We start from the raw sequence: 25,894 nt of genomic DNA, 5'->3' as shown, positions 1-25,894 counted from the left end.
AACCACCCCTTGTCCAGACCAGTTCAGAGGCCAGTAGAATGGCCTCCGAACCGATCCGTGCACACTACTAAGCTTAATATTTTTATTGTCATTTTTATTGTATGTTTTTAAACTTTTGTTAACTGCCTTGGGATTGTTTTTAATGAAAGGCAGTATATAAATGTAACAATGTAACAATAAAAACCTCCGGCCCCTTAAACTCCAGTTTCACGTTATGTGCAAATGGGGCATATGTCTCTGAGGGTATACAATGTTGTGATGCTAGAATGAGCTCTCCAGGGTCCTGTAACCCTGACTGCCTTGGGACAGGACACCACCAAACCAAATGCAACCCATCAAACACATATTGTGGCTTGCCAGATACTTGACAACTTCCTTGTTGTTGCAATCCCAGCTGTTTGGAGTCCCAGATCTACTGAGCAACTAGTGAGCCAATCTATATGACAGAAGGACTGCATCTGGTGCAGTGGATCACTTGTGCAGGACGGACTATTAAGGAGTATTGCTGGTCTTATGGTAGCAAGCATGAATTGTCACCTTTGCTAAGCAGAGTCTGTCTGTCCTGATTTGCATTTGAACAGGAGAGAGCATGTGAGCATTGTAAGATATTCCCCTTAGGGTATGGGGCCTGCAACCTTGGAGAAGCCACTGCCAGACTGTGTTGACACTACTGAGCTGGATGGATCAATGGTCTGATTTGTGTAACGCAGCTTCCTATGTTCCTATGAGAGTGTGGCTAACTTCTTCTACTAACCAAGCAAAGAGGCACCTTTTTGAAGTGGTGATTCTCTTTACTAAGCAGGAGGAGAGCAGCTGACCCTATCCAGCCCAAGCACAGCATCCCTCCAGTGGCTGTTGCTGGTGTCTCTCTTATGTTTCTTTTTAGATTGTGAGCCTTTTGGGGACAAGCGACTATCTTTATTTTTATTTCTCTATGTAAACCACTTTGAGAACTTTTGTTGAAAAGTGGTATAGACACATTAGTCATCCTCGTCTGTGGCACATTCCAAGAATACACTTTGGTCCTGTTTTTCCATATCAAGTCCCAGGCAATATGAAAACCCAGTAAGAGGACTACCTTTGCACAACAGTATAGCACAGCTTCTATAGTATTCTCAAAGCCAGTTTTCATATGTAAAGAGTGTTGGGGGGTAGATTAGAGAGAACCTCTCCTAGGGCAAAGTTTAGTAAAGGGTAAGGAAGACTTTGTGATCTCCCTTGGGCTTCATAAGTCACATCGCTTCGAGACTCCCAAGGAAGCCGCTGTGCCTTTGCGGGCTGTCAGTTTTATGTTGAATATTTGTACAGAACTTTGATCTCTTATTTACACATATTTCTCCAGGCCAAGGAAGCCGGCAGAAATGGAAATTCTATTTATATAAATCTTGTTGTACCCCCAGAGGTCAAGAACCACAACATTTCAAACAAAGTGGAAGGAATTTATCTGTGCTTTTGAGTGTTCAAGAGGATAAGATACACATTTCCGATTGCAGCTTTGGGTTCGGAATGGAGCCCAAATTAACAGCCATCTGCATTCTACGTTGTATTTTGCGCAGACTGAACAACTGTTTAAATCCCGGGTGGATTTCGTCTGCTGTTTACTCGTATTTACAAACCGCAAATGTGAGATACTTTTACACATTCCAATTACCCTTTGCCTAATTACCTAATTACCAATTGCCTGAGTAGTTGCCTCCTGCTTCAGACACATCTCACAAGTCGCATACCAGAACCGACGCATCCTCTGTGTGAGGACACCATTACAGGGTTCAGTGGGGATGGGGGTCAAAGAGATTTTAACAGGGGCAAGAGTTAGAATGCAGTTCAAAGGCTTGCGCTTGAATTTATTCAAGACTGAATTTCAAAAAGGAAAAAGCAATGCATAATTAAGGGCATTTATTATGACAATATTTGATATATATCATATATGGTATAGAGACGTGAGTTTGGGGCAGTATAGACATGTGTTAAATAAATAAATAAAAATAAATATATATGTTATAGAGTCATGAGTTTGGGGCGGTATAGAAGTGTGTTAATTAATTAATTAATTAATTAATTAATTAAAATTTAAATATATGTCACAATATCCAGAAATACAGATTCTCCAGGGGCATAGTTGCATGCTATGTTCCCTCTAAGGTGTGCACATGTGCACATGCTCACAAGTTTTTTAGCTGTCTCCTCCATTAATTTTAGTTCCTGCTCAGGTTGAATCAGGAAGGCCCCGCCCCACTCTGAAATACATGTGCACACACTGCCTTGATACTGCTACCCAGAGCAAAACTCATTCTTCATAGAGATGGGGGGGGGGGAATTAGAGGGAACACTGATCACATGTGGTCTGAACCTTGTGGGGGGAGCCTGTCCCCCAACCTCAAAAGGGCACTCGTATGAAATAATGTAAGATTTGTTTTAAGAGTTGTTTTCTATTGCCCAACCAGCACATATAGCACAGCCCAATCCATGAGCATCCCTTTACTCTGGACTTTTCTAACCAAAAGAAAGGAAGAAAAATGGAAGCGGAAATGAGGAGTAGGAAAATAAAGAGATAGGCAGCAAGAGCGGAGAAAACAGCCTAACATATTTGCCCAAATCGAAGACAACTCTAAATTTGAGACAACCCCCTTAAAAAGCAGAGGTTAAATACAGGTTATACCTCCATTTACTTGAAAGGAACAAGACTCTGCATTTAAGATGACCTCCTGATTTCTAATAGCAAAAACCGGATAAAACATAGTCTTGGATTCCGGTAAATATAGTAGGTAGGAAAGAAGGGGGGAATGAAAAAGACACATGTAGAGGAATCAAAGAAAACAGATGTGCCTTGCCAAAAATGGGAGAAAGTTAGGGAAAGCTCAAAAATATGATTTTTGAATAAGTTTATGCATATCAAAAACCAATACTTACTCTCTCTCTCTCTCTCTCTCTCTCTCAAAACAACGTAGTTCCTTATTAAATTCTACAGGTCCAGCTGCAAAAAAAAAAAAAAATAGCTTCAAGTGTACAATATATTGTGCAATATATTGTGCACTGCACAAAATATGCCTAGATGCACATTGGAATGAACCTTGAAATAATGCTAACAAGCAACTTTTTTCTGGTGTCTTTCAGAAGGTTCTTGCTAGTACCTTTTTTGCTTTATTTAAAGAATTATTTTCCCAATATGGACTTCTCAGTAGGGTATGGAATACAGTAATAGCAGCAGGTTGGGGTGGGTAAAAATTGAGCAGTATTGAATGCAGTTTGAATATTGTGAATTATTATAGCAGTGGACTATATGTATTGTTATTGTGAACCGTGCACATAGGTGAGCTGGAAGTCAATGTTTATTTATGTGTAGAGTTAGGAAATGAATGTAATTGAATGTAAAAGTTATTGTAAAATCTAATAAAAATTTAAAATGCATTAAAAAAGAAAAGAAGAAGAAGGTTCTTGCTAGTTCCTCCTGCTGTGTTTTAATCTGGGCTGGAAGAGAAAGATGGGGCCATAATATCCGTATTTGAGGCAACTAAGGATTATGAGTCCTTGATGACTGTATTTCTGAGCTAGGGAATCTGGCTGTAGCACTATCATGAATGACAAAATCAATAATGGCAGACAAGCTTCACTGAAAGGCTGCTTGTCCACCACTACTGAGTACTGACTTCTCCCTGAAATGCATGATTGCAGGGGAAGATTAGGTATAGTCTTGGGTATGATTTCAGTACAGTGCAGCAGTAGTTAGGTCCTACAAGGAGGGGCAGCCGAGCAGGTTTGCTGGAGGCCTTGGGACAGGCCACTAAGGCTGCCACCAAATATGCTACCCCATGCCAGCCACGCCTCTGCCGTGTCAGTTTGCCAGTGCAGGGGATATGGCAGGCGCTGGGGCTGAACACGTGATCCGTCACCCTCTCCCGCTAGTGAAGTGCTTTCATCACCACTTTCACCCAACCAGTGAACAAAGTGCTCGCTGGCTGGAGAGGGTGAGAGTCCGTGCATTCGTGACCACTGCTGGCCACAGCCCTGCTGGTCACACCCTCTGCAGAGGGAAGGGGCATTGTTTGTGTAGGATAGGACACCCAGCCTCGGCGACAGGGTGGGGAAACATGGTGGAGCAAAGTGATAATGTAGCATGGGAATGAGGGGTGTCCAGGTGTCCTGGGGGGCAAGGGAGTGCCTTGGCAGCCCCCAGACCCCTGTGGCCCAGGGACATTTGTCCCCACTACTCCTTTGTCCCTGTGCATCTGCCTACAAGCTCAGCAGTGCCATGCACTGGAATACTTCTCAGAACCCTCTCTAACAGGCGCCATCCAGGTGGATCTACCATTGAGGGGCTGTGTGCTCTGAACCCAGGGTGATGGAGGCGCACCAGAGGAGGGGGCTGTGAGGAAGTGGCAATTTCTGATGCTTGCCCCTTCTCCAGGAAGCATTCGGTGCCTCCCAAAAACATGTCCCCAAGGGCTGTGTAACCATCATAGAAATATTTTTGGGTGTCACAGAAGGCTTCCTGGGGGAGAGTGTGTGTCTCTGTGTGTGAGAAAAATGGCTGCTACCCTGCTGCACTGGTGCAGTTAGTTGGGAAGTGTTGTTGGGATGCTCTCTTGCTGCACCAGTGCATTCTTGCTCTGCATGTTGCAGCCACTATGAAAGTGTGGTGTAGTGGTTAGAGTATTGTACTAGGACCGGGGAGACGCAAGTTCAAATCCCCACTCAGGCATGAAACTCACTGGGTGACTCTGGGCCAGTCACACCTCTCTTGTCCAAACCTACCTCACAGGGTTGTTGTAAGGACAAACATAACCATGTATGTTTGTCTGGGCTCTTTGGAGGAAGAGCAGGATATAAATGTAATAAATAAATAAAATTTAAAAAGAAATAGAATGGTTCCTTGCCCAAAGGGCTTACAATCTAAAAAATTATGACTGCCAGGTTCAGAGGTAACATTCCACTTAATGCCAGTTGCAGGGGAGCAACAGTAGAAGGTGGCTACTGTCTCCATGTCCTACTTGTTGGCTTCCTAAATGCTTCTGGTTGGCCACTGTGAGAAGCAGGATGCTGCAACCGATGGCTCTTCAGTTTGTTGAAACAGCAGAATCTTCATATGTTCTTATCTTGCATTATATTCTTATGTTCCAGAGCATAGTTTAAGCACACACAATACAGCCAACTTGCTGAAGTTAAGCAGGTGCTGGTGTGGTCAGTACCTGGATGGAAGACCTATGTGTGCCACCTTTGGGGATGGGGCCATCGCTCTGTGGTAGAGCATCTGCTTTGCATGCAGAAGGTCCTGAGTTCAACCCCTGGCATCTCCTTGTAGGGCTGGAAGAGACTCCTGCCTGAAACCTTAGAAAGCCACTGTCGGTCAGTGTAGATCAGGGATTCTCAATGTTGGGTTCCCAGATGTTATTGGACTTTGGTAGGGTATTATCAGAATTGAAGTCCAATATCATCTGAGGACTCAACACTGAGAATACTGAGCTAGAAGAACCAACAGTCTGACTCAGTATAAGATAATGGAGCTATTTGCATGGCCATTTGGGAGGGTGGGTGGGTGGGCGGTGGGGAGGAATGGGAAGCTGCAAGACCTTCTCTTCCCCCCAGATGATCCCTCCAATGTTGTTGGGAGTGCAGACTATGCTCCCAGATGAGCAGCACCGCACCAGGCAGCATGGAACTCCAGAGGCCAGGATGACATTCTCAGCCTCTGGGTATCCCACAATGCACTGTGTGTCAAGTATGGTGCATTGGGAGATTCCCCCTTCAGAATCCTCTGTGTCTGAGTGTAGCCTGAGGAGACACATGATCCTGGTAGTGGGTTTAAGGGAGCCCTCCCTTAACCTTGGCTAAGGGCCGGGCTTAAATGTAAGGTTTGTCTGGGCATCGGGATCCATGCAGATCCTGGTGCTCCACATGAGTAGCCTAGCCCAGATTAGGCTGCCCTAGCCTGGACTAGGTTGCTTGTGAGAACAGCTTCAACATCTATCTCATTTACAGTGCAATCCGATGAATGTTTCCTCAGGAGTAAGTACTGCTAAACCATCAAGGTGTGAAGAATATAAATCAGTCCTCTTCCCAATTTAATATTATTTATCTCCCTCTTTCAGCACCGTTGATGGAGACCTAGAGAAGCCTCCATGATTATAGCAAACAATGCAATCATGCATGATTGCATTAAGACTACATCCTCCTTTGCAAGCTTTTCAAGGGGCACCTAGCAAATGGAGAGTGTACAGCAATCAATGCAGGGCCAAAACATCAATCAATAACCAAGTCGAGCAACAACCCCATCTCCAACCAAGAGATGGTCTCTGATTTCTGGCAAAGGATGACTTCACACTTTTTGTTTTTCCACGAATACTCCAGGAAGAGCATATTTCTGTCATTTGGAAGAGATCAAGTAGGTTAATCATTTATGATTTTTATGCTTCAAAGCGTATGTGCATTACATGCTGGGGAGATAGATCTAAATCGTTACTCTAATGCCCAATGTAGCATACACATTCCCTGCTGCTCCGAAGCCTGTCTCATGAAACTCAGCTTTGTCTAAGACATATTGTAAATATATCATTGGAAGAGGGAAGCACAGTCTGATTATGTAAAACTAGCATAAGAACGCACTTGGGGGAAAAGTGCTCAAAGTCCAAATTTACATCCCGAGAGCTCATCAAACCTCATTGTACTTGTACAGTTGATGTTCTGTTAACCAATGTCTGGAATCTTAGATATGTGTGTTCATGTGTGTAGGGGAGAGGAAGAGGGGTTCTGGAAGGGTGAAATATGGAGTTAGACACAAGGCCCTAATTTGAATTGTTCATCTGAAGTCATTTATGACAAGTCACTCGCGACTGTTAAATACGCTTTTCCTATTTGGTGTGTGCATAGTGGCAGAAAGAGATGAATCACATAAATGCGGTAGACCTGTTTTTCCTGGACTTTGATATGAATATATGAAGCTGCTCTATACAAAATCAGACCATTTGTCTATCTAGCTCAGGATGGCTGTACTGACTGGCAGAAGCTCTCCAGGGTTTCAGGCAGGAGTCTTTCTGCACTGCACTGAAAGCTCACTGTGAGCAAGGGTGTGCACAGACCACTAAGGGTGGTTTGGTTCGAGTTCGAAATGAATTTGAACTGAACCGCCTGGTCTGAGAGCCTGTGGCATGTAAGGTGATCTCCCGCCTCCCCCCACCTGCTGTTTTTCATCCCACCCCCACCCCAATGCTTGCAAAGGGGAATCCTTACCAGATTCCCCTTTACAAGCATCCAGACTGGTCAAACCAGGCTGAACTAGTTCAATCCAAACTGGGTCTGATTCAGCTCGAGTATCAACCAGCTGGTTCTGGCTCCCCTTTTGGAGGGCTGGGCCGGTTTGAGCTCGAAATGGTCAAGTTCAATTCAAACCCTGTTTGACCTCGAACTGGTCTGCACACCCCTAACTGTGAGAAAGTGTTGTCTTAGGCAATCAAGGCAAGGAGGTTAATTTCAAGCACACCTTATTCCAAAACTAGCATGACAAATGCTGCATAGTTCTGAAAATCTATCTACACCCAGGCAATCCTTCTACTTCTCACTGTTAAGCTCTCATATTACATCCCCTTACAAGCAGTGCTCCGAATGGAGAGCTGGTGTTGTGGAAGCAAGCATAAATTGTCCCCTTTGCTAAGTAGGGTCCCCCTTGGTTTGCATTTGGATGGATGACTACATGTGAGCACCAAAAGATATTCCCCTTATAGGAGGGGACCATACTTTAGTGGAAGAGCATCTGCATGCTTGCATTCAGAACGACCCAGGTTCACTCCATGGCATCTCCAGGTAGGGCTGGGAGACACTCCTACCTGAAACCTTAGAGAAGTTACTGCCAGTCAGTGTGGACAATACTGAGCTAGGTGGACCAATGGTCTTACTAGGTAGAAGGCAGCTTCCAGTATTCCTAGGTAACACTAGTAGATTACAGGTAACATTATATTTTAAAATGCTATACAAACTTTAAGAACCCCCTGAGAACAGGACAGGTAAGAAAGCCTTTGTTGAGAGTTGCCATTGAGGTGAACACAGGTAAATATTTGTTGAGTGATAACTGAGTACAATACGCACAAATCTACCTACCTATCTACCTACCTATCTCCTTACCTATCGTATGTCCTACATTTTGCCACAAGTAGCTTCAAGGCAGCTTACAACAATAGTGAAACCCAATAACATTCAATAGAATATGTATCAAAGAGCAGTAAAGCTACTAAATAAAAGCAGAAGATAGCCATTAAAAGCCATTATCAGCTTTGGCTGATACATCAGCTATGTCCATTTCTAGAGGTGAATGACCTTAAAACAGTGGTACATATGCTGGTAACCTCCAGGCTTGACTTTGTAATGCTCTCTATGTGGGGTTGCCTTTGTACATCATCTGGAAACTACAATTGGTACAGAATGCGGCAGCCAGATTGGTCTCTGGGACAACACGAAGGGACTACATATTACCTTTTCTAAAAGAACTGCACTGGCTGCCAATATGTTTCTGGGTGAAATAGAAAGTGCTGGTTATTACCTATAAAGCCCTTAATGGCTTAGGTCCAGTGTACTTAAGAGAGTGCCTCCTTTGTCATAATCCTTGCCACTTGTTACGAACTTCTGGAGAGGTCCAGTTGAGCTTGCCACCAACTCGTCTTTTAAAGCCTTTAAAGGCATAATTCCCCTTTGCTTGTAAAGGGGAATCCTCACTGGATTCTTCTTTACAAGCATAACTCCTTGGACCATCGATCCAGGTCAAACTGGATCGAACCGGGTCGAACACATCCACAATGGATCGGGCTCAGTTCGGTTTGGTTACGGACCAAAATGCTTCTCCTGGATGCCATTTTGGTTTACGATCGAACCATCAAACTGGCCTGATTCATTACAGACTGGTTTGTTTTGGACTGGTTTGTGCACACCTCTAGAACCAGGAGTCAGTGAAGTAAGCCATTCATTTTAATTGTCCTGTGGTGTTGATAGTGTACTTCTGCATCTAATCTTAAAACTAGAGAAACAGAGGAATTGTAAAATTCTCCTCACTGCTTCACAAAATGAAACTGCTTCCATCCAAGTTTTCATATAAAGTTTATGTTGAATATAATTTGCGGGTTTCCCTTCTCAGGCAAAGCATCTGAGCTCTGGAGGGAAGTCAAAAGAGATTTTCTGAAAACTTTATAACACTGGATTGTGCTGAAAGTCATATTTGAAGTGAATTTGGAGGTTCTTTCTCAGAAGAGCCATCTGAAAAAATTATAAGGAATCTAATAGAGTGTTGATAAGACTACCAATATTTCTTAGGTGAATATCCCTAGGAACAGAAAGTCAGCTTGCAAGAGATTATAAACATACCATGCTACTACTTACTACATTATCTGATGGGCCTAGGAACTTCAAATAAAGTTATCCTTCTTTCCTTCACCATACTTGGGGGCACCCAGGCTGCTAAATGTGTACTTCTACTTCATCTATTCCATAAATAACAATGTACCTAAAGATTTTAATTTCCTCACAGTCGTTTGCATGTTTATGAACGCTCATAAATTACCTGTGTTTATGCCCCTACGCTTGGCACTTTTGCAGTGGCTGATAATAGCTGAGTAAATGTGAGATGGGTTGAATTCCTCCACTGATTTCAAATAAACCTTATGAGTTGGAGCAATAAAGAATGTTAAATAGTGTGCACAAAATAACATGCTGTTAGGTACCGTATACCCTGCTTCAGTAAGCATTAAAGCATTTTTAATATCAGTTCCTGCATAGTAAACGGCAAGTTAATAAGCTAAGGAACAATACTCTTTAATATTCTCTCCAGTCTCTGAGCAAAATGTTCTCTTCCCCACCCTCTTGCTGCTAAGAGTCTCCCTTGTCACTTGATTACTGTAGTCAATGCAGTGTAGTCGATTACTGTAGTCACTGCCCTTCTACAAAACTATGGTGTGGTCACACTTGGAGTACCAGGGGCGTAGCAAGGTTGGAGTAGGCCCAGAGACAAGGTTTTTAAATGGGGCCCCTGTTTACTGAAGTTATATATATAACCTATGTGCCACAATAGAACATCATCCTAAATTATTTTTTAAAAGGTTTTGTAAATTGTGGACGATGCAAGTCATTTAATGGTACTAGAGAAAGACATGCTGTTCTGGTAGCTCCAGGTCTTAACACTCACATCAATTTGGGAGAATGAATACAACTGAAGCAGGGGCGTAACTAGGTTGGAGTGGGCCCTGAGACAAGATTCTTAAATGGGCCCCCCCCGCAGAGAAATTTTTTAATAATAATAATAATAATAATAATAATAATAATAATAAAAAATTTGATTTCTATATCGCCCTTCCAAAAATGGCTCAGCGCGGTTTACAAAGAGAAAAAGGTGCCTCTTTGCCCAGTTGGCAGGGGACTTTTATTCTCACATTTCTGTCCTCATTCAAAACATACAAAAAACAGATGTACAAAATTGAGCAAATGAGAAGAGAAGAATTATATGGGAGTAAAACCTTTTTTAAAAGGAGTCAGGAAGCGCATCTTTGGAGGCTCAAATGGATACCTTTCAGGCACAACTATTTCCAAGTCAAAAATTCCTTTTTCATATGGTGTATTTGCAAAACCAAGGATTTGAGCTTGAAGTTCATCTAAGTGACTTCCAGTCTGCCAGCAAGTAATACCCGGTGGTGGCTCTGTGGACAGCAGATGCAGCTCCCTTTTCAATGGTGAAGCTCTCTGCATTGTGCTCCGTTTTCGAAGAAGAGCTCTAAGAGCGGAGCCAAATGCGCTCAGGGGTGTAGCAAGGTTGGAGTGGGCCCTGAGAAGAGATTTTAAAATGCCCTCCCCCACAAAGTCCAGGGCCTCCACACACCCCAGGCTTCCAAGGATTTAAGTCTGATATTTCAAAATAAGTATGCTGCCAAGAAATACATTTCACTGAATACACACACACACACACACACACACACACACTTCACAATATATAATGATATACATTGAATACTATATATTTGTGCTACTTTTAATGCCTAGAACACACTAGAAACACTAATTATTAAAATGGGCCCCTTGCTGCAGATTAGCAAAGGAGACTTTCAACCATGCAGGGTGAGCCTATGTTTGTTTTCTCAGAATTCTGAACAAATTCAGTCAAGTTTGATTCCAGGAGGTTTTTCACAGGAGGCTTTTAAAGCCCTTTAAGACACATCTCCTCTGGAATGGAGGTGCTGCATTCACATGTTGGCCAGATTGACCCTAAGGGGAAAAAATATAAAAGCACAACACATGCGTCACTGTTCTCACTCACGTCTCAGTTCTCACTCAGACCTGGGTTGCAAAACAACTTGAACATAAGTGTATTTATGAATTAATTAATTAATTAATTAATTAGTTCCAGAAGTTTTTGTAATTTCCTGCTATGACACAAGCCACTTATAGGACTTTTTAGAGGGTTTTTTTAAGCCAGCAAATTTTCCAATCAGTTTTAAATTAAATATTCAGAGACTTCTCAGTCTCCCCCCCCCCCAATCAAAGCCCTATGGCAAGCAGATCCCTATATAGGGGTGTGGGTGGGGTGTAACCACAAAAAGGAATTCACATTCTACCTGGCAAAGGCTGAGCTGTCTGGCCTGGGAAGAGGGTCTGCTGCAGAGAACTGTAGTGGCCACTCTGACTGCAAGCCTTCTTCCTGGGGCTTGCCAGCCTACTCGAGTTCAGGCTTTACTGAGGCCTACACAGAGGCCTTCCTGGAAGCCCCGCCCACCCACCGATCAGCTGAGAGGCGGGGAGAAAAGCAGCTTGCCTGCTACTTTGATTGCCGACCAGGACGACGAGCAGGAGAGAGGGCAAACAGGGCAAGTGGCTGCCCAGCCTTGGGGCTGGGCAGGGGGCAATGGGGAGTCATGTGAGGTGTCTCTGGGGGGCACCTCAAGGCAGTGGGGCCCCGAGACGACTGCCTCCCCCTGCCTAATGGTAGTTACGCCCCTGAACTGAAGGAAGCCCGGGCGGGTGCGTGGCTGGGGGAGTCAGTCATGTGACTTGCCTCTGGGTGGGGCCCCCAGGCAGTGGGCCCCCAGACAACTGTCTCCCCTTGCCCTATTATAGTTACGCCCCTGTGGAGTACTGCATACAATTCTAGTTCCCACATCTAAAGAAGGACATTGTAGAACTGGAAAAGGTGCAGAAGAGGGCAGCCAAGATGATCAGGGGCCTAGAGCACCTTCCTTATGAGGCAAGGATACAACACCTGGGACTATTTAGTTTAGAAAAAAGACATCTGCGGGGAGACATGACAGAGGTCTATAAAATCATGAATGGTGTGGAGAAAGTGGATAAGGAGACTGCTCCAGGCGGTCTAGATAACTGATTATCTAGATCCATTTCAAACTGGTGTTCAGGTGGCTGGAGACTGACTTGGATGGCCTGATGGATGATCTCCAACTGGGAAATGACAGAGGGAGTGTGACTCTGTTGGTCCTTTTGGATCTCTTGGCAGCCTTCGGTACTATCGACCATAGTATCCTTCTGGAATGTTTGAGGGGATTGGGGGTGGGAGGCACTGCCTTGCAGTGGTTCTGCTCCTACCTCACGGGCAGATTCCAGATGGTATCTCCTGAAGATTGTTATTCTTCAAAATCTGAACTTTCATATGGTGTCCCTCAAGGCTCCATATTGTCTCCGATGTTGTTTAACATCTACATGAAGCTGCTGGGAGAGATCATCAGGAGATTTGGTGCAGGGTGCTATCAATCTGCTGATGACACTCAAATCTATTTCTCCATATCAACCTTATCGGGAGAAGGCATAACTTCCCTAAATGCCTGCCTGGAGGAGGTGATGGGCTAGATGAGGGATAACAAACTGAGGCTAAAACCAGATAAGATGGAGGTACTTATTGTGTGGGGTTGGAACTCAGGAGATAATTTTGATCTGCAGCTTCTGGTCTGGATGGGGTCACGTTCCCCCAGAAGGAACAGGTACACAGTCTGAGGTTACTTCTAGATCCGAATCTCTCCCTGGTGTCCCAGGTTGAGGCGGTGGCCTGAGGTGCTTTGTATCAGCTTTGGCTTATACGCCAGCTGCGTTCATTTCTTGAGATGAACAACCTCAGAACGGTGGTACATATTTATTTATTTTGTTCATTTAATACATTTCTATACCACCCGAATGCAAGTTCTCTGGGCAGTTTACAAAACAATAAAAACAGCCAATACAAGATTAAAACATTTCAACAATTAAAATTAAAAAGTTAAAACTATTAAAACAGAATTAAAACCTACACTTATAACTTCCAGACTGGACTTTTGCAATCGGGCTGCTCGCCACCCAACTGGGCGGCGCAGCCGGTTTGCCTCCATCTGCTAGAAAGAAGCATGAGGATACAGCAGGGTTTGAAATTTAGTAATAACTAGCAGGTTGGGTAGATTAAAATCATGTTTGTAAGGTTTAAATTTATGTTTTGAATTATTATTATAGCAAAGGTAAATTTTATAGCTGATGATTCACGAAGAGGTGTGAGCAGGAAGTCCATATTTGCTTATTTGTTGTGAATGTTAATAAGAATATTGTCAAAATAAATAAAAATTTAATTTGCAAAAAGAAAGAAAGAAAGAAGCATAAGGCTTTGGAAGGCCCTGATTGCCCCCCCGGCCCGTGTAGGGGTGGAGTTTTGGCCGTTCGGGGCTGCTCCAGCTTTAGCAGCCTCAGATCGCTCCATTCAGGCACCTGCCCTCCCTCCCTGAAGTACAGTCTAGATTTCTGCTGGTCGCCATTTGGGGCTCGGCAAGAATGTTTTTGGACGCTCACCTGATTGGCTCTTGGTGCGCATCCTTTTTCGCCTGCTCTGGACTGTACTGACACTAGTTAGATAGTTAGGACTTGATCTTGCTGGTCACAATTTGGCAGATTCAGTGTGGTCCAGAATAACATTTGAAGCCAGTAAGAACCTTCACGTAAGTGTTTGGCTACAGGTCAGACATGGCAACTCTCTAGAGACTGCACAACTCAGGGAGATCTGCTCTGGATGATTTACTCGGTCAGGCTAAGCTCCCCGGAATTGCTGAATGGCTACCAGAGGTGCTGCTATGCCTGAGGTCTGGCATTAGGCCGGCTAGGACAGGCAGCCCCTGCTTTAGAGCAATGGGGCTGCCTCAAGCAGAGGTCTATCACCCTGTGCCGTAGGCCAGGCATGCCCTGCTGGTGCGTGCCTTGTGATACCACACTGGATGGGGTGGTGAGTCAATTCCTCTTTGTTAAGAGTTAATAAGAAGTTAAATAAAATTGTGGCCCTTGTTTAAAACAATACTCTGTGTCTCGTGTCTTCTTGGGTGCTGGGGCAACGCGGTCTATGTAGGGCTGCTTTTGTACATTGTCCAGAAACTGCTGTTGGTACCACACGGGTCTTCTCTGTTGCTGCCCCTAGACTTTGGAATCTGCTCCCTGTTGAAATAAGAGCCTCACTATCTCTGGCAATTTTTAAAAAGGCACTAAAGACAGATTTGTTCACCCAGGCTTTTTATTAGATTTATAGTTTTAATACTTTTAATGTTGAGTTTTAAATGATTTTAACATTAAAGATTTTAATATTTAAATGATTTTAATTGTAAACCGCCCAGGAATGCAAGTTTTGGGCAATATAGGAATATGTTAAACAAACAAACAAACAAACATGGTGACCCGAACTGTACGCAGTACTCCAAATGTGGTCGTACCATAGATCTGGATAAGGGCATTATAATATTAGCAGTTTTATTTCCAGTCCCCTTCCTAATGATCCCTAGCATGGATCCTCCTCCTCCATTGTTATTTAATAATAATAATAATAATAATAATAATAATAATAGCAATAATAATAATAATAATAATATGCACAGCAATACACACATGTACAACATCCACAACCCCGTACATGTGACTCACTTGTATATGTAAATGCATTACATATAGAAATACATGAGACAGAGTCCTTGATGTGTAATATAATCTACAAAATTCCCCAACAAATGGCCATACCTGTGCTGCTGGGTTCTTAAATATCACATTCATGATGCATGAACTGAGGAGTCGCTGATAAATCACGGCAACGCTTGAAGGGTGTGTGCACCTCTGGATTCCTGCATCGTTCAAGAGCAATGAATGCTCCAATTTGAAAAGCCCCATTTGCTCCTAATCTAGTTATAAAGCACATCTGTTGAGAAATGTTATTGGTGGTCATAAGCCGTGTTACAAACAGCCTATTGACCTATTGGACTCCATAACCATTGGTAACAATTGACTAAGCATTTACTAAAAACATCTATTAACTCTGTATATGCTAATTATGAATGATGCCTTTTTTAAAAAAGCTGATTTTCCTTTTTCTTCCAGATCTGGGGGTGGACTGTCGAAGAAGGCAAGGTTTCTCAAGCTGAGAAGGTCTGGGGCAAAAGGACTCCTGCAGAGAGAGCTGAAACCTGCCCATGGTTCTGGGGAAACAAAAGTCTGCAGCAAAGGGCAAATTTTCTGTGTAGCCTGATGGACAGAATGAAGAGCTAATTCTTAGGCCAAGCAGTAACGTTCACCTATAATATGTCCTGCTTTACCCAATTCTTAACTAAAAAATTCAGAGAAGTAAAGAACAGGGTCTTTTTAAGAATCAGAGGAGCCCAAGGAATAAAACATTCATTTGAGCCCCCATTTCTTCTCTCTGGCTGACTTACTGTGCCATGTTACATGTGCGGTGGAACTTACAAGGTTTCCCTAAATAGAAGATGACTCTGAATTTAAGACACCCCCCTTAAAAAATCGAGATTAAATACAGGTTATACCTGTATTTACTTAAAAGGAAGAAAACTCTGACTTTATGATGATCTCACCCCCACCCCACTCCCACACAATTTCTAACAGCAAAGAACTTGGAAAAAAACCCTAATCTTGGATTCAGGTAAATGCGGGAACGCTTGTGCAGATGCTCAGAGGCATGATTGCACTGGCACAAAAATGGCACACTTAGAGTTCTGTGAGAGTGCAGCTATGTCAGGCGCCAACTGCAGTTACCCCTTCATTGCCACTGAGAGATCACCAGGGTAGTGATCATCCCAGCAGTGAGATGGGGAGGCAGGCACATGGAAGGAGACTGACAGGCTGGCTGTGCCATCAGACAGCCCTGCCTGAACCTTGAGGTTGGATTAGAAAAATCTCTGGACCCCAGGGCATCCTGGACAGCACTGTCTAGGGTGCCTATTAGGGTTGTGCACAAATCCATTTTTTGGTATTCATTCATTCATTCATTCATTCATTCATTCATTCATTCAATTTCTATACCGCCCTTCCAAAAAATGGCTCAGGGTGGTTTACACAGAGAAATAATAAATAAATAAGATGGCTCCCTGTCCCCAAAGGACTCACAATCTAAAAAGAAACATAAGATAGACACCAGCAACAGTCACTGGAGGTACTAATGCTGGGGGTAGACAGGGCCAGTTGCTCTCCCCCTGCTAAATAAAGAGAATCACCACTTTGAAAGGTGCCTCTTTGCCAAATTAGCAGGCAAAAATTCTACTTGAACCCAGTTTGAATCAAACTGGGCAGTTTGATTCCTTCAAAAACAAACCAGACCGGACCCCCCCAGAAGGGTTGCTGGTCCGAGTTTGAACTGAACTGACCCGAGTTCAAATGGAACCATTTCAGAGCTGGTTCAGCGGTTCAAGGGGCATGGTTGTACAATCAAAGGACTGGGGAACCCTGCCTTTAAAATACTTATAATGGTGGTAGTGGTGGGGTGTCGGCGAGAGGGCATCTTACCCCACCGGCAGCAGTGGCAGCAGTGGCTCCTCTGAACTCCAGACCGGGTCTGGGGCTCCTAGCAAATGGCCTCCACATCTGCGGAGGTTTCTTCTCACTGCCCCCCCCCACAGCTGCCATTAGAAGTATTTTAAAGGCTGGGTTCCCTGGCCCTTTGCTTATTTTTTATTTACTAATTACATTTCTATACTGCCCCATCCAAAGGCTCTGGGCAATATACAACAAGTGCTTGATTCCCCTTCACAAGCATATCCCTCGAATCGAATCAAAGTGGTTCTGAACCAGTTCGACTGTTGAACCGAATCAAGGGCCAGTTTGAATTTTGTTTGAATTTCTAATTGAACCACGGAATCGGTTCCATGCACACTCCTAGTCAGTATGTTGGCCACTATCTCCTAATTCTCACTATGGTAGCAATCATACCAGCACTGAGTTAAGAGAGGTTGGCTTTAACCTGTTAAGGAATATGCAGATTAGACATGTGGCTTCATTAATAATCGAGTGGTTCCTAATCCCACCCATCTATTGTATCTTGTGGGGATATGGGGTCAAGGGCAAGTTTCCAGGAGCAGGGCCTCTGTAAATCATTGTGGCTTCATTGACCTCCAAGGAGCAATGTAATCTGCCAGCAGTTATACCAGCAGACATTGTCTCATTTGCTTCTTGAGGAATATAAGATTACAGCAGATTCGACTACCATTAGTATCCAATTTCCATTTATCACCAAATATTCTAGCTCACTCAGCTATATGCCATAAAGAGCAGAGAGACTATTGGTATGCTGACATTTCTGAGGTCCGTTAAAAAGGAACATAATGGATTTGTCTATACACAGCATGTTAAATACATGCCGATTTAAGGTGCTCGGCAGGGGGGAACCCCCCCCCCCCAATTTGTTGTGTCTGTAGAAAACCTTTCACAGATATCCTGATTCTAATGAAAAGCAGATTTTTTTAAAGATCTAAGTCTCTGGGAATGCCTTATTTCTATACATATATATTATAAAACCATTGATAATGTTTATTGGCTTACAGAACATGCCACCCTAATAATAATCAATAAGCACTGATAATGTTTATTGGCTTACAGAACATGCTGTAAGTGGAATGCACATACGCTGTAGTGTCCTACTCAAAAGCAGGTGGACGTTGGCTGAAAAAGTGGGGAGCCTCCGTACCTACTTTGCACAGTGTTACTGTTGTCCTGATGCTGCTTTCATTATTCTCATAAGTCTACTCTGGTTAGCAGCATACTTCTAAAGCATGGGTCTGCAGAGATAGCAGTGTTAAATATTTCTGAGAGGAATTATTCCAATGCCCCAGATTTTTGTACTTACAAGGACCCAGTGTGTCATGTCACAGAAAAACAAAGAAGAGAGAGGCTCCGTGCTTACTTCTCATCACAGCATGTGTCAGGGTACCTGGGAGTGTGGCCCTGTGGCTTGAGGAGTAATCAGGGAAGGAGAGCTGGTCTTTTGGTAGCAGGCATAAATTGTCCACTTTGCAAAGCAGGGTCCACTCTGGTTTGCAATTGAATGAGAGACTACATGTGAGCACTGTAACATAGGGGAAGGGGCCACTCTGGGGAGAGCATCTAGGCCCCAGATTCCCTCCCTGGCATCTCCAAGATAGGGCAGAGAGAGACTCCTGCCTGCAAACCTGGTGAAGCCACTGCCAGTCTGTGTAGACAATACTGAACTAGATGGACCAATGGTCTGACTTAGTATATGGCAGCTTCTTGTGTTCCTATGAAGGCTGGTGCCAGCAAAAGAAAGAGAAAACCAAAGGCTGGAAAACATGATCTTTTCCTGCTAAACCCATGAGCCTAATAGCTACAGGGCTGTTCAGCTTCGGCCCTCCTGCACCTGTTGGCCTACAATTCCCATAATCCCTGGCTATTGGTCACTGTGGCTGAGGATTAAGGGAGTTGTCGTTCAAAAACAGCTGGGGGGCCTAAGTTGAGCAGGCCTGCTCTAGGATACGAGGAGGCTGGTCCATCAGGGTGTGGCAGGTACCTGGACGTGATCAAGCCCCACCTATAAAGCATATGTAGGAATGTATATAAAACTAGCTTAACCTGCACAGAGTATCTGCATGCTAGTACTTGATTACTCCCCTCACCCCCTGCCACAGCCCCACTCACCTCATAGATCTCTTCACCCTCACCTGAGCTGCACTCCTGCTTCTCTTCCTCCATCCCATTGCTTCCACCCCCCTCACCTCTCTTGGTTGCAGCTGCAGCATTGCTGGAACCTATTGGTCAAGCTACAACCTCCTATGCCCCAGAGACCTCCCCACCCGAGCCCTGCTCCTGCTCCTCCCCACAAGAGCAGCAGCAGCAGTGGTTGACTGTTCCTCGCTGACGCCACTGCCATGGCCGCTCATTCCCCTCAGACTGCTGACAAGCCCGAGCCTGTCCCTTGCCTGCCTGCCTGCCTCCCTCTGCCAATGCCCTCAGTAGCCCAAAACAGCAGCAGTGGTTGACTGGGCCCTTCCTTGCTGCTGCCACCACCATGACCACTTGTTCCCTCAGGCCACTGACAGGCTCAGGCCCACCCCTCACCCATCTTTCTTTCTCTCTTCCCCCTCCCTTCTTTTTCTTTCTTTCTCTCTCCTCCGCTCTCTCTTCCCATCTCTCTCTCTCTCTCTCTCTCTCTCTCTCTTCTTGAGATAAGAGATCTTGTTCAACTTGTTTCCTCATCTAATTTTCACAACGGCAGCCTCCTTCTCCTGAAGGGGCTCTTTCCTCCCTCACAACTCCTCTTTTCACAGACCCCTGCCCACTATCCTTTTATATATATAGATTCTTCTTCTCTACAATCAAGAACATCTGACCAGTAACAGTTGAATTCCAACTGACCTTAACCATCACAGGCTCCTCCTCCCTATCTGCATATGGAATCTCCACTGTCCAATCACCATGGTGCTTCTGTTCATGAACTCTCGTGACAGCTGCCATGCATGAGATTAGTCACAGGTACACCTTAGTGAATTATATTATAGATGATTTAAATGTTTCCCTCTGGACTTGGCCACAGCTGAGACACTGTTAGGCTCAGAAGATCATTCCTTCTCAGGCTAGTTACCTGAATGGCTTCCAAGAAAGTGAACAGATTAAGGGGTATAAAAGTGATGGTAATAGATTGTGAGGTGGTCTTCAGATCTTTTTTAGAACTCTGTGTACCTTCAGCCAGTTGAATAAGCAATTGCACAGTTTCGCTAGTTTCTTTCCTGGGATTGTGGTGAGTTCCCAGATATACTTTTTGTAAAGCTAGTCAGGTTGGGTCACTTTCTGGGAGTCATTAAGGTAATTAGCCTGGGAGGGACCTATCTTCTGAATAAAAGTGTCTGCTGAGGCTGTGGTCAAGCCCAGAGGGAAACAAAGCATGTTAAATAAATTCTTACACAGGAAAAGGTTGTAGGCAGGGGAATTGCTTACTGGGTGGCAAGCCCAAAGGAGGAGGAGGAGGAGGAAGAGGAGGAGAGGCACTTCAGTTTACAAGCTGCCATTGGATGGAGTTTCTGAGCTACAGGAATAACTGCGAGAGGAGCTTGAGGGGCCAGTTCCCAACAGTCCCTGTGACAGCAGCAGGGAACGAATGGAAGATGAGTAGAAGCTGGGGTTGGCTATGAAGTAACACTCAACCCTGTGGTATGAGCAAGACCCCCAGAGAGACAATAATCCCTGGTGGTAGGCAATCCATGGGTGAAGTCACCCTCAGATGTTTGACCTGAATTAAAACTATAGTCTGTTGAAAACTATAAGTACCTTGGGTCATCTGTTGCTTCCTGTTTCCTGCTAACTGTCCAAGCCAGTCTGACTTGGAATTGTCACCCTAGGGGGACTCTGGCATCACGGGGAGGGAAGGAACCCCTCCCCTATCACTGCTTGTCACTGCTGTTCCCTTCACTAGAAGGGTGAGGAAACGGCATGGGGGGTGAGGTTGGTGGGCTGGTGAGAAGTTTCAGAATTTTCTTGAATCAAAGTAACTTCTTGAATCAGATCACAGCAAAGTCCACCTAGATCAGACCTGCACAACATGAGGCCCATGGGTCAGATCTGACTCACAGAGACTTTTTTGCTGGCCCACAGGCAAGAGTATCTTGCAGCATCTGCACTCCAGAAAGGCAGAGGGCCACTCTTTGGTCAGTTCCCTCTTCTCCAAGGAGGGCCATCCTCTCTCCTCTCCAGAAACTGCCTCACAGCACCATCCTATGCATGTTTACTTGGAAATACATTCCATAGTGTACTCAGTGTGACTTACTTCTTAGCAAGCATGCCTAGGATTGCAACCTGAAAGTAATGGTGGTTTAAGAAGAGGAGAGGACTTGGCATTTGTTTGGGGCCATTCATGCACTCCAGGTGACCCACTGTCTGAGCAGGGGCAGGGCCACTATCTTTGATTAAAATTGTGGATACCTTGCTGAGGGGAGAAGATCCACAAGTAACTTCCATTAATATTTGTAATAATTCATCTTAATGTAATAATGTGCATAAAATAATTTCAAGAAAATAACCCTCACCCCACCCCCCAAGTCATGGTTGCTTCTGGCCCACCAGGGCATTTGAGCTGTGCACACCAAACCTAGAACAGCATTTTTTGCAAGAATCCCAGCAACCAGGAGGTATTAGGTAGTCCACCAGAAACTGGCTAATAGCACCACTGGACTGTGAACCACCTTCTACCTATCCCTTGGTTAGGCTTTGGCTGGTTCTGCCGAATTCTGGAAAAATGCTTCAGTTTTATGAGCTGGGGGGGGGATTTCCTAGAATTAGATACTGGCAAAGGTCAGCTCTGGCTTTGCCTCCAGTAGCTGACTGCAAGTACACTTAAGGAATGGCACCAAGGCTAGCAATTATTTATTCCAGGGATGCTGGAAATCTTCAGCTGGTATTGCAACAAGGTGGTAATTTGGGCCATGGAGAGTCATTTAGGATAACCAGGGCTGTTCCCAATCTAGGATGTCATTCTTGACTGAGAAGGGCTCCAAGTTGACTAATGATTGGCAGAAGATGAAGGTGTGCCCCGAAAATGTGGCATGGTTCCTTATTGGAGGCATGTAGTACATCCATAATATCTTTGATGTCTGAGATGTTTGTGGCTGTGCTGAGGCCCAGATTGTCTAAAAAAGTGACCTAAGAATCTGTGGATCAGGTCATGATGTTAGCTTCCAAAACTACTCAGTCCTTGCTGAAAATAAGTTCTGGCTGTATTGTGGTACTTAATAGCAGTTCCACAGTTCTGCTAGTTTTTTTTATACCCGAGATCTTTGGTTGAGGGTTTTACCCTGGTGCTCTCAGTGCTGTAAAGAACTGTTTGAAAAGTATGTTGACCCGATGCTGCGAGTGCGCAAATCAAAAATTTCTTCAGCTTTAGATTTCCCTGTGCCGCTTGTTTCCTGGTTTGAACTGACGCACGCAGTGACCCTGGCTTTCAGTCAAATGGTGAATGGTTGCCCCCTAAAGGGAAGGAAAAATACAATTCAGCCACCTTCATGCACTGTTTACAACCTCTTCTGCTGATCTTTGGATGGAGATGTCTGCTGGAGTCCCTAAGCAGTCTTCCCTGGTTAACAGCATCCTTCTGTAGTGGGATCTATACAGAAGAGAGCAGTGTCAAACATTTCTGAGAGGAGTGAATCTAATGCCCTAGATTTTTTTTTTTTTTGCTTATGCATAATAAATAAAGCACAATTTTATTTATTTAAAGCTACTTACAGAAAACCTGTCTTTGAGCTGTTTGTAACAGTAGCAAACCCAGCCCATTGTACACAGCAAGGAAACAAAATCATACAAAACTCCACACCTTTTGTGTGCTGAGTTGGAGATCTGCAATATTTCAAATCCTTTTTCCTTGTCAAGTGGAAAGCAATTTTGTAGGACTCGAATGCCTGGACTGGCTGATATCCTATGCCAGCTAATTTCTAAGCCTAGAGGTATAGGGTTCTTGACTGCCAAGACATTATTAGTGATGGGCAAGCTCTCCCATCCCACAGCTCACCACATAATTAATTCTGTTTCCCAAAACTTTATTGTTAATAGACTGTAAGTCTTGGAGGAGGGCCTGTACTATTTCCAAAGTACAGTGCCATACATACCTCACAGTGCTCCACCAAACCAAGTGCCTGTGCTGGTTCCGCCCAATTCTAAGCTGCATCCACACTGTTATTGAGCTATTAGTTATTCCTAATGGAGAGGCATCACTTCAGCGCTGACACAGTTCATTGTTGCAGCAGAGCCTCTTGTTGGAACTAGGACCCTGGCAGCATCAGCTCTTAGTTGCAATGTCTCATAGTGACCACTGGGGCTGTTAGGGTCATGGATAAAAGTGCTGGACTCCCCCGCTCTTTGTTCTTCCAGAGTTAGTCTCCATTTTGTCTTTCCAGAGATGGCTGTTTGTTTTGGTCTCTCTTTTCAGCCATGAACTACAGCTGAAATTAAGCTGCAGGCCTTTTCACATTTGTTTGTAACCTTTTCTTTAAATAAATCCTTGTAGTTCTTCAATACTAAAGTACTGTCTCAAAAGCTCTTGCTTTGCTGCTTTCTCACCAAACTGGTTTTGCTTCACTATTTGGGGACTGAACTGCCATCCTTCCCCTACACCTCTTCAAGCTCAGTAACAACATGTATACAGTTTAGAATTGGACAGAACTAGGGCAGGTGCCATGCTCTTGGACTGGCTGGGCACCACATGCTATGTGAGCCAGTGTCTAGACATTTTAGGTGCCATCCACAATCCCTCCATCATACTACTACTACTACTACTACTACTACTACTAGAAGCACCACCACCACCACCAAACAATCAAGAATCAACTGTCAGATATCCAGATCTTAAACTTAAATGCCATCAGATTTCAAGCACACATCAAATATTATTTGGAAACCATTAAAAATTCAAGGCTAGTTCTCAAGATTGTTATTTGGGTAGGACAAGCATCCTACCTGAGTTTGGGAGCTAGGCACACTCCTGTTTTGTGATTGTGTGCTCATAAAAGGCAAGGTGAGAGGTGGAGAAGTAATCATCTGCAAGGCTCCCACTGGGTAGGAGGGCTTTTCCTCCTACCTCATTACAGTTGCTGGGTAGGACAGAACGGTCCTACCCAGCATGAGGCTTGAGACAATCAATTCCCTCTATGTCTACACAGTGTCTCACACACCGTGCAGTGCCCTGCCAATTCAAGAGTGGGGTATTTGCACTGATTTGTCTGAATCTATGTTGCATGCATGCTTTTACCAAGCTAGGAGATGCTCCATGGCCACTAAGAATTGCACCAGTGCTGAAATGATGCCGCTTCGTTAGGAATTACTAATAGCTTAGAATTGAATGAAACCAGCAAAGGTGCCCTGTTTTTGGATTGGAAGGGTGCCACACAGTATGTAAGCCACTGTACATTGGAAATAGCACAGGCTGTCCTCCAAGACTGACAATCTATTGTGACAGATTGTGGTTGGAACAATCACAAAATGTGAATAAGCACAGCTCCTGAACTTGGGCAGCGCACTTGTCCTCTATCGCTGGTTGTCCCACTTCAGAAAATTTGATTTTCAGTGAGAACCAGTCATCAGAGATTATCTGAAGAACATTCAACAGCAAGATTTGTAAAAGAGACTGCAATGCAGTTTGGGAATAGTAGAATCCAGGGGCAAGAGTTGTGGTATACAAGGACAAGATAGTGAAGTTGAATCAGGAATATTAACAGTTTAATGAGATAGATATTGGAGCTCTTCTCATGATCAGTAAGAAGAGCTCCGGGGCGGTCTGTGGGGAGAACAGGTTACACTTACCCTCCCCACAAACAATCATCCTTGCTTCCCCGAGTGGGTAGATCACACACCCAGACAACAGGCGGCTGCTCCCTGCGGCTCCGAGGGTCGGGGTTCTGGGAGGCACCTCTGAGCATCACCCCTCCCCCCTCAGCTCCAATAATGCACCACACAAGTGTGCAGTGCATTATTGGGGACTCCCCCCCCCCAACTGTGCCAGCTATGACTGCAAGCAGCAGCCGCCGACACACAAGCAAATAAATGAGGTTAAGGAAGCGCTTGCTCACTTAACCTCATTTTAAAGGGAGGCTACTTAGGTGGGTTTGCCGCCGTATAGGCACCGGGATCGGGCCTAATCGTGACGGTTCACACACGGATGCAAATAGCCTCATCATGTACAGAGAGGCAAGTGCAATCTGCCTTCAGTGCTCTTGCGGCTGGCTGTTTGTTAGCCTCGCCTCTATTCCAGGACTGGAATCAAAGTAACTAAAGCACTATTTAAAACCTGGCCTGGATCAAGGAATGGAATGGCCTGGATCAAGGAATGGATCAAGGAATGGCCTGGATCAAGGAACACCACAGGAATCACATTTGTTTCAGCCCAGCATCCTGCTTTTATCCTAGCTCTGCCCTATAATCATGCCTTGGAAGGATTCTTGTTCCTGTTTTTGTTGCACTATTGATCTGGATATATCTGGAGAAAACCTCTTCTGCTTTTAGTATCACACCTTATCCCTGAATCTGCCATGCTCAAATAGTCTGTTCTTTATAGAAACATAAAAATGCCATATGCAACCAGACAACCATCTCTTGAGTGCATTTGGTAGCTCTGACTTTGCCTTAACCTGACATCTAATCAATCATGTATCATAAAGTGACCATATATGGTTTGCTCTTATTGAAAGGATACTAGTGTCAAGGGCTGGCCATGCCTTAGTATTTATTAAGGAAATGAAAGATTGCCCTGATGTCCACTGCACCAGTGCTGTGGGTTTACAAACATAGACATAATTCTTCACCTCCCCACTGGAGCACACAAGATAAACCCCTGGATGAGAAATCGGTTCTCGGATTAAAGTCTAACACTGTTGGCTTCCCGTCTGATGGAGCAAGAGGATTGAAATCGCCCCCAGGCTCATGTTTTATGCAGGAAGGAAACATACCTGTGGAGATAGCTCCAGGTGGCAGTAATTAAAATGTGGCCACATGTCACATGACTGTGAGGCACATTAGTGCTTCAATCCTTCACTTCATAAGTTCTTCTTTTATATGAATTTGACTTACGAAGAGAGTGTCACATAAACGTGAGAAGCACGCTGAAGGAATAAAATGAGCCTTTTTGCTCTTCCTTGTATGGGAAAATGGTGAGCCA

The 25,894-nt window shown here is 44.4% G+C and overlaps 2 long non-coding RNA genes across 9 annotated transcripts in view; both read right to left on the bottom strand.

Moving 5' to 3' along the window:
* Positions 1 to 19,574, bottom strand: part of LOC128340714 (uncharacterized) — a 33,463-nt gene extending 13,889 nt beyond the window's left edge. For 3 of the 8 annotated variants that reach the window (XR_008313914.1, XR_008313907.1, XR_008313908.1), the window contains exons 1-5: positions 18,898 to 19,574; positions 14,986 to 15,160; positions 11,580 to 12,681; positions 9,539 to 9,635; positions 2,911 to 2,974 (exon numbers count right to left, since the gene is read on the bottom strand). This is a non-coding gene — a long non-coding RNA (uncharacterized LOC128340714). Of the gene's footprint in view, positions 1 to 2,910; positions 2,975 to 9,538; positions 11,230 to 11,579; positions 12,682 to 14,985; positions 15,161 to 18,897 lie in introns of all 8 variants that reach the window. The other 5 variants (XR_008313912.1, XR_008313913.1, XR_008313911.1 and 2 more) reach the window with 4 other exon arrangements.
* A 2,028-nt stretch (positions 19,575 to 21,602) lies between these two features.
* On the bottom strand, positions 21,603 to 24,910 carry LOC128339917 (uncharacterized). The gene is made up of 2 exons (XR_008313320.1): positions 24,544 to 24,910; positions 21,603 to 22,351 (listed from the first exon to the last, which is right to left on the bottom strand). It is a non-coding gene; the product is annotated as an uncharacterized LOC128339917 (long non-coding RNA).
* Positions 24,911 to 25,894: the final 984 nt, after the last annotated feature.

Source organism: Hemicordylus capensis, chromosome 1, assembly GCF_027244095.1.
Source record: "Hemicordylus capensis ecotype Gifberg chromosome 1, rHemCap1.1.pri, whole genome shotgun sequence".
NCBI lineage: Eukaryota > Metazoa > Chordata > Lepidosauria > Squamata > Cordylidae > Hemicordylus > Hemicordylus capensis.
The sequence above is the reverse complement of the archived record's forward strand: the minus strand, read 5'-3'. Positions and strand labels throughout refer to the sequence as shown.